Raw genomic sequence first — 8,535 nt, 5'->3', positions numbered from 1 at the left:
AACAACATTGCTTATTGGCCTGGCTTTGGCCAGCTGCGAGCCCCTTATCTAACATGGGGTAGCTTCCGGATTCTTCTTGAAAAAGCCACTCCTATGGCCCTCCACTATGAAAACTTTTTCATGGAAAACCACTATAATTGCTTGCCAGGCCATGTTAGCTGGGAAACAACTGGCAACTTGCCAACTGATGCCCTTTTTCTTAGCCATTTCTTCTTTTTTCTTAGCCCTTCTTCTGCCCAGGTTCTTAGCCCTTCTCTGGACATGCTCCAGGGCCTTGATGTCTTTCTTATACTGAGGGACTCAATTCTGAACACAGTACTTGAGGTGCGGCCTCACTAGAGCTGAGTACAGGGGGACAATCACCTCCCCAGTCCTGCTGGCTTCACTATTCCTGATACAAGCCAGGATGCCATTGGCCTTCTTGGCCACTTCTGGCTCATGTTCAGGTGAGCATTAACAAGCACCCCCAGATCCTTTTCTTCTGCACTGCTTTCCAGCCACTCTGCCCCAAGCCTGTAGCATTGCATGGAGTAGTTGTGACCAAAGTGCAGGACTCAGCACTTAGCCATGTTGAAAATCATCCCATTGGCCTCTGACCATCGATCCAACCTGTCCAGGTCTCTCTGCAGGGCCTACCTACCCTCCAGCAGACTGATACTTCCCCCCAACTTGGTGTCATCTGCAGTCTTACTGAGGGTGCACCCAATTCCTCATTCCAAATCATCAATAAAGATATTCCAGAGGATGAGCCCCAACACTGACCCCTGGGGAACACCAATGGTGACCTATCACCAGCTGGATTTCACTCCATTCACCACCACTCTCTGGGCCCGGCCATCCAGCCAGTATTTAACCCAGCAAAGAATGTACCTGTCCAAGCCATGGGCTGCCAGCTTCTCCAGGAGAAGACTGTGGGAGACCGTGTCAAAGGCCTTGCTGAATTCTAGGTAGACTATGTCAACAGCCTTTCCCTCATCCACCAGGTGGGTTACCTGGTCATAGAAGGAGATGGGGCTGGTCAGGTAGGACTTGCCTTTCATGAACCCATGCTGACTGGGACTGATGCCCTGGATGTTTTGCATATGCTGTGTGATTGCACTCAAGATGACTTGTTCCATAACCTTTCTTGGCACTGAGGTCAGGCTGACAGGCATGTAGTTCCCCGGGTCCTCCTTACGACCCTTCTCATCACATTAGCAAGTCTCCAGTCATCTGGGACCTCTCCAGTTGACCATGACTGCTGATAGATGATGGAAAGTGGTTCAGCAATCATGTCTGCCAGCTCCCCCAGCACCCTTGGGTGGATCCCATCTGGTACCATGGACTAGTGACAGTCCAGGTGGAGCAGCAGTTCTCTAACTGCTTCCACCTGAACTCTGGGGGGATTCCTCTGCTCTGTATCCCAGACTTGCAGGTTGGGAGGCCAAGTTCCCCGAAGATAACTGGTCTGACTATTAAATACAGATGTAAAGAAGGCATTAAAAACCTCAGCCTGGTGGGTTTGTGGGAGGAGTGCAATAAAGTAAATTTGCCAGGCCTCACCATATGTAAATCCTTGATACAGAGGGCTCACAAAGTGATTATAGTCTGGAACAGTCATTCTCCAGAATCCTAGCTTGTGTTTCTTTCTTGTTAGTTTGTGGGGCATTATTGTGTGGTGCTTTTACACTCCTGGGCAACTAAACTCCACCACAACCACTGTCTTACTCCATGTCCTGAAAGGAAAAGTTGTGGGAACAAAAATGTTCTTTTTTCACCAGAACTGGTAACAGGAAGTACAGGAAGAACAAGGCATGCTGCTTTTTGGAAATGCTCAAATGTGTGTGTGTGGGGAAGAAAAGACAAGTACTAAACTGATATTCAACGAAAAAGTATTTACGGGGTGTATGTGACCATGTAAGAAAGAGGGTTTTGTTTGTTTGTTTGTTTGTTTGTTTGTAGAGATGTTACACTGTTTAGAGTTACATTATTTAGAGGGAAAGAATGTAACATTGAGATATGCTTGCAAGGATAAGAAAGCTTAACAGACAACCTCGTAAAATGCAGACAACTACCAGACTCTGTAGTGCAATTAAGCGAAAATCACGGTGTCAAGTCAAGTCAGATAAGGGAAGAAACATTATCACTTCAAAGAGTAAAAAGTCACTAGAAACTTGAAAGATAACAGACTGGCAACTGAAAGCCATGTATTATCTGTAAAGTGCTGGAGAGGTTGTGAATCTGGACTACCCAGTCAATGGGGAAAGCGGGGAGGGTTCCGGTTGTCGAGAAATAAAGAATATAAATTGTGCTATGTAACTAGTAGGTGCGCTCCTGCTTGTGGGACACCCACGACTGCAATCATGAATAAAATAATGCTACTTCACTGAGATCTTTGCCTGAGCCTATGTTATTGGCCACAGAGTGTTTCTCACAAAGGGGAAGAAAATATGAAATAAGACAGGGATGTGAGATATGTTCATCTGATACGTGTCAGTATGGAACAGTGCTAGGGCCGCATGGTATGATGAATGTGACCTTCTGTCTTACATACCTTTGTATAAGCACAAGTCTAAGAAAAACAGAGTGGTTAATGTATATAGTTCTTGTATCTTGCAAAGGAATGTTTTAGCAATTCGTGTCAATAGAAAGCTTGAAGGGAAATGTATTTGTAGGCTTTTCCTTGAAGTCTCTGATATCTGGGGGGATTTCAGAATAACTGCTAACTATTATGACTATTGCATGGGACACTATGCAAGTCTCTGATATCTGGCCAGGAGATTAAGGAGACGGGGAGAGCTGAAGAACAACTAAAAGACAAAGCTTGCAGGGGATGTTGCACAAGTCTCTGACATACAGCCAAGTTGGACAATGGAGAAGGACAAGAGGGAGGAAGACTATGAGCCTTCAGCACGAGAGACCCCCAGAGGGACCACCGGAGACTGATACGCATGCTCCAGTAGGAGGGTTTGGATTCCGGAAACTAATTATAATAACCCTGTTTTTTTTAGAAGTAGTAATGAATATGTATCAGCCTAGGAGCATAAAAATCAGCTGCTTGATGTAACTGGTGTGCGTCTTGGTGGAGCAGAGACTCCCGGCGCACCCAGCACTGTTTGCTTACCTCTATTCCTTTAATAAATTGTAAACTTTGATGATAGTCCTATTTTGAAGACTGAGCCATTTATTACAAATGGGGGCTCGTCAGGGATGGCTTTGGTTCCTGAATTCTGATTTGATCTAGGAGAGGCGCCCCACGTGGTGGCTCCCATTTGAGTCGGGTCAGGACTGATGCCATCTTGAACCTGAATAAAGGTAAGCAAAGATTTTGATTTTTTTTATGCGCTCCCTTGCCGGCTGCAGCACTGTATTTTGCCTGTAATTCTGCGTGCGAAGATCTGAATGAAGACGACGGAGTCCTAAGTGTTTAAGGAGTATACCGTTTGGTTGGGTGGGATCCGGTTGCCTGTGTGTGTGAGTGTGACTGAGACTTCCTAAGTGAGTGTGGAGGTCTTCTAACCGTGGTTCCAGTCTCCTGTGAGGGACTTGGCCGGTGAAGGACCGAAGGGATTCCTATAGGATTCGTGGGTGGGTGATAGGTCGTAAACCCCCTGCAAGACACTCTTACTAAGGTAAACAAGGGCTGTGGGAATTGTCATAGTAAAATTCCTAGATGGGTAAGACAGAATTGAAGACCAAGGACCAGAAGAAAGGGAGCAAATTACCAGAAAGTCCATTAGGAATAATGATTAGAAATTGGAACAATAGGGGCCCCAGAAAATGAAAGAATAAATTAAAAATGGTCCAGTATTATATGATAGAATGACCAAAAGAACCCTTAAGACCCCATGTATTTTGGTCGATATTTGGGTCCACGGAGGACTGGGTCTGTCAGGCTTTGAACATTAATGTTAATAGTAGAATACACGTGGATCCGGAAGAGAGCAAGTATGCTGCAGCTGAAACATTGGAATTAGAAATTAGAGAGCAATTGATTAAGAATGAATATGTGCTACATTTGTGATGTACTGTGCCTGTGCTGTGCTTAGACCTCCAGATAACAGGAGCCTCTCAGACCCCTAGAACCAGATCAAAACAACCTCATGATTCGGACTTTAACCAAGGGGTCTGAGATAAGGAGGACTGTTCACAAAGGGACAGGTTATGCATATGTATAGGAGTGTTGGGAAACTTCATGTATATGTAACTCTTTACTAGATATAACCAAAGCAAGTTGCCACAACTTTGGTGGGACTACCCCCCCCCCTCCCCCCCGTGCCGCCCAGAACTGAGTAAACATACCTAGTTTACAATCTTACTGATTGTGGAGTCAGCTTTCTGTGAGTCATTTTGGTGAGCCAGGCAGGAGACACTCTGCTCAGCTGCAGGATTGGCTGCGGAGCGAACGCCCCTAGGTGCACCCTGAATGTTTTGCTCGGAGGGGACTCCACTCTCAGCTGCTCACCGCAGGAGCAGACAAAGATCTCCTGAAGCTGCAGACAAACGGTATGTTTTCAGCTGCTGCAGGGATTCTAACTGGAGTGTTAATAATTGTATGTGTTATTTTTAAATGTCCAGGTATTTTGTGTTGAAAGTATTTGTGTAAGGGTAAGGGTTTGAAACAAAGTGGAGTCACACCATGAAGAACACAGTCAGAGACAATACTTGTTTGGTTGGTTATCATTCTAATAATTTTGAGATCACTCAAAATTATTGTCACAGCCAAAACAGAACCAGCATAGGGAGATTAATGTGATTTATTGCCTATCGATAAAAGACTAGAACAGGGAGAAACTAAAAGCAAATTTAAAACGCCTTACCCCCCGCCCCCATCCACTCTCTTCTATGTCCTCCCTCCGAGCAGCGCAGGTCAATGGGGAATGGGATGTTGCAGTAAGTCTGAAATGCTTCATCTCTGCTGCTCCTTCAAGTATCTCTCTTCCCCTGCTCCAAAGTGGGGTCCCTCCCATGGGATGCAGTCCTTCCCAATCTGATCCTATGTGGGCTTCCCACAGCCAACAGCTCTTCGAAAAATGCTCCAATATGTATCCATACCACGGGGTACATCCTTCAGGAAGATGGAGTATGGCTCCAACATGGTGCACTGGGTTTACGTGGCCAGGTTTTGGTAGTGGGGGGCTGCAGTCATGTCTTCTGTGAGAAGAATCCAGAAGCTGCCCATGTCCTGGTTTCGGCTAGGATAGTTAATTTTTCTTCTAGTAGCTGGTAGGGTGCTGTGTTTGGTATTTAGGATGAGAATAATGCTGATAACACACTGATGTTTTAGTTGTTGTGGAGCAGTGCTTACACTAAGCCAAGAACATTTCAGCTTCTCACTCTGTCCTACCAGTGGGCAGACTGGGGGTGCAGAAGGAGCTGGGAGGGGACAGAAGCAGGACAGCTGACCCAAAGTGGCCAAAGGGGTATTCCATACTATCTGACGTCATGATGAACAATTAATATGGGTTGGGTGGGGGGACTGGCTGCTCGGGGATAGGCTGGGCATCAGTCAGTGGGCAGTGAGCAATTGCATTGTGCATCACTTGTTTTGTACACATTATGAGTAGTACTACTATTATCATTATTGTTATTATTTTCCTTTCTTTTCTCTCATTTTAAACTGTTTCTATCTCAACCCACAGACTTCATTTTTTTCTGATTCTCTCCCCCATCCCAGAGAGGGAGGGGGGAGGGTGAGCGAACGGCTGTGTGGTGCTTAGCTGCAAGCCAGGTTAAACCACAACAATGACTAAGAGAGCATGTGAGGTGGGGAAGATGGGATGGGGTGACATCAGCTGCCAGTGGATGTTCTCTCTAGGATGTGCTGTGAGGGATAAATATGAGTTGCACAGTGTTAAGACTGATAATTATGTGTGCAGAAGATGTCATTTAGATATGTAGGATCTTCTACAAAAACAATGGTAAATTTTAAGCACCAGAAAGACTGGAGTCTGAGGAAGGGGCAAATCCCACTGCTCTGGTTTTAGAAAGCATGATACTGTACCAAATTTGAAGGAGGAGTGAGAGAGCTGTGTGGTGTAGTTTAATTGACCATCAGAGTGAAACCACCACAAAAGGGTATGTCACTTAGTTGCTTGGATATGATTTGTCTTCCATGTATACCACATGCTCCTCAATTAAAAAAAAACAACACTATGATGAATTTTATCTTCTGTAGAACTCTAATACACTATGGCCTAGGGAAATAAGAGATTTCATTTTTTCAAGTTTACAATTGTTATAAATGAGGTCTCAACTCAATCTGAATTTTGTAATATTTATAAAACAAATATTTCTAAAAGGTATAAAAGGCAAGTAAACAGCGCTGAGTGTGCAAGGAGTCTACGCTCCACCAACACGCACACACGAACATCAAACATTCTAAATATACAGAACTTTGCTTTACATACTAAACCCAAGTATGCCTATACATATGTACAATCAGAAAAGGTAACAAACAATCCTTTAACAGCCTCCATTTTCCATTCCTTTTCTTGATTACATACAAGTCTCCATTTTCCATTCCTTTTGAACAATATGTCTCGCTTTAAGTTGTCAAGCAACTCGATCTTCAGGCCTTATGTATCAGATCGAAGAAAAGCATATCCATCTCCTTTTCAAGGCCAATGAGGCCTGGGTCAAAAGGCACATTCAGGTCAACAGGGGGCGTAACAGCAAAGGCCTTTGATGGCTGTAGCAGCAGAGGGGCTCATGGAGTAGAGGTCGGATCAGTAAAGGAGCCTGCAGCTCCCTCACTATCTGGCAAGCCACACGTTTCTGACTGTGGTCCCACATGCCTCTTTAAGGCCTCAGAGACTGCTCGCCAGGTGCCAAGCAATTCCACTGCAACCTTGTCGTTTTTAGTTGCAGAGTCCCACACCTTGACCTCAGTTTGGTCCCATATTTCAGGCTCATAAACTGTCCAATTGTTAATAAGGAGAATAAGCTGTAAGATTACCAGGACAGTCTTTGTTCCTAAGGATTCCCCATAATGCGCAACTGCTTACCAGCGAGGGGCAGTTGTTTGTGCGGGTCCGCTTCTCTCAGCTTGAGCTTCTTCCCAGATCCGGTGCGCCCATTTCCAGCGCCTTTTGTACAAGCTTCTCTGAGCAGTTTGCTGAGTCTGTCCAAACATGAGGCAATCAAAGTGCCTGTTCCCATCGTGGTCTCCATTCTGCCAGCCTGTTCCTCTTTACTTCTTTTTCCTGCTTCTTTATTGAAGGAGCTTTAAGCATGAACTTTATCATGTTGCCTTTTTTTTTCTTTCTTTTGAGGGCAGGCTCCCCTCTTATACCCTTCTCTCCACAGCAGTTCTTTTCAAAACAACTTTTAATTGGTCAAACAACTTTGAATGTAACAACAACAGCAAACACCCAGAAACATCCATGCCTTAATGGCTGGAGAACAAGAGAACCAGCTGGAGAACAAGAAACCCTGAGACTGCATGGAGTCTCCTGAATCACCCTTCTTTGTTCCCTCTAAACTCTTTTACATTCCTGATGGCCTCATCGTTAAGAGTCTAATGTTATCTCAACCACAGGGCTTTCCAATCCCCATGGCCACACTCCCACATCTCCCCCTTCTATATTAATATCAACCATTTTCTGGACACGAATTACCACACCATATATAACACAATGAACATGTAAAAGCTGTGAAGAGTGACTTATTGCTCCAGGTCGATAACTGCAATCATGTCAGATGATAGAAAGTTGGAGAAGATCAGACTTTTTTTTTTTTTTTTCTTTTTTTTTTTTTTTTTTCTGTAATATGTCTTCCTATTCTGGAATAGCATTTTTGGGAAAAAAAAAAAAAAATTAAATGGATATTATTTTTGGCAAATCAAATTATTCTAAATTTATTCCAGGGCCTGAAAAACACTGTCTTCCATTCCAAACTAATTGTCCTCAAAATGGGGGCTATTTAAATGGGAGTTATTTAAAATAGCCCCTTGGTTGGTGTCACAGCCTGAAATATTCATAGGTCTACCTTGCTCTAATAAGGCATATGGACTGGTGAGGACTCTGTGCTGCTTTTTTCTGCCTTTAGTTGCTGCTGAGCACCATATGTGGTCATCCATCCTCATATTTTCAAAACTTACTGTGAGAAAATATTGGGTGCAAATGTATTGTTTTTTTTGAGATTAACTGTTGCCTGCAAACTTTGAATACTTCTGTAAAAGAGATTTTTTTTTTTTTATCTATCTAATGTAATTCTTAGAATCATTTAGAATTCTAGAATCATTTAGGTTGGAAAAGACCTTTAAGATCATCAAGTCTAACCATCAGCTGTTAGATCAGCTCCTTTGCTGCTACAAAATGACACCACACTGTCTTCCTCACACTAATCCTCCCATGCAGCATTTTTCCATTTAAACTCCTGCCACAAACTGGCATTCATGCCATCCTCTTGAATTGCAGTCACACACCTTTCACATCTATAACCTTCATGTATATATTTCTTCCACATTCCTAAATTTCCTGTGGTATCCCAGTGGTCTCCAGGTAATTTTGTAGTTTTCATTAGAAACTATCAGAATTACCTGGGATTAAATAG

Source organism: Aythya marila (assembly GCF_965140915.1).
Source record: "Aythya marila genome assembly, chromosome: W".
NCBI classification, from domain to species: domain Eukaryota; kingdom Metazoa; phylum Chordata; class Aves; order Anseriformes; family Anatidae; genus Aythya; species Aythya marila.
The sequence above is the reverse complement of the archived record's forward strand: the minus strand, read 5'-3'. Positions refer to the sequence as shown.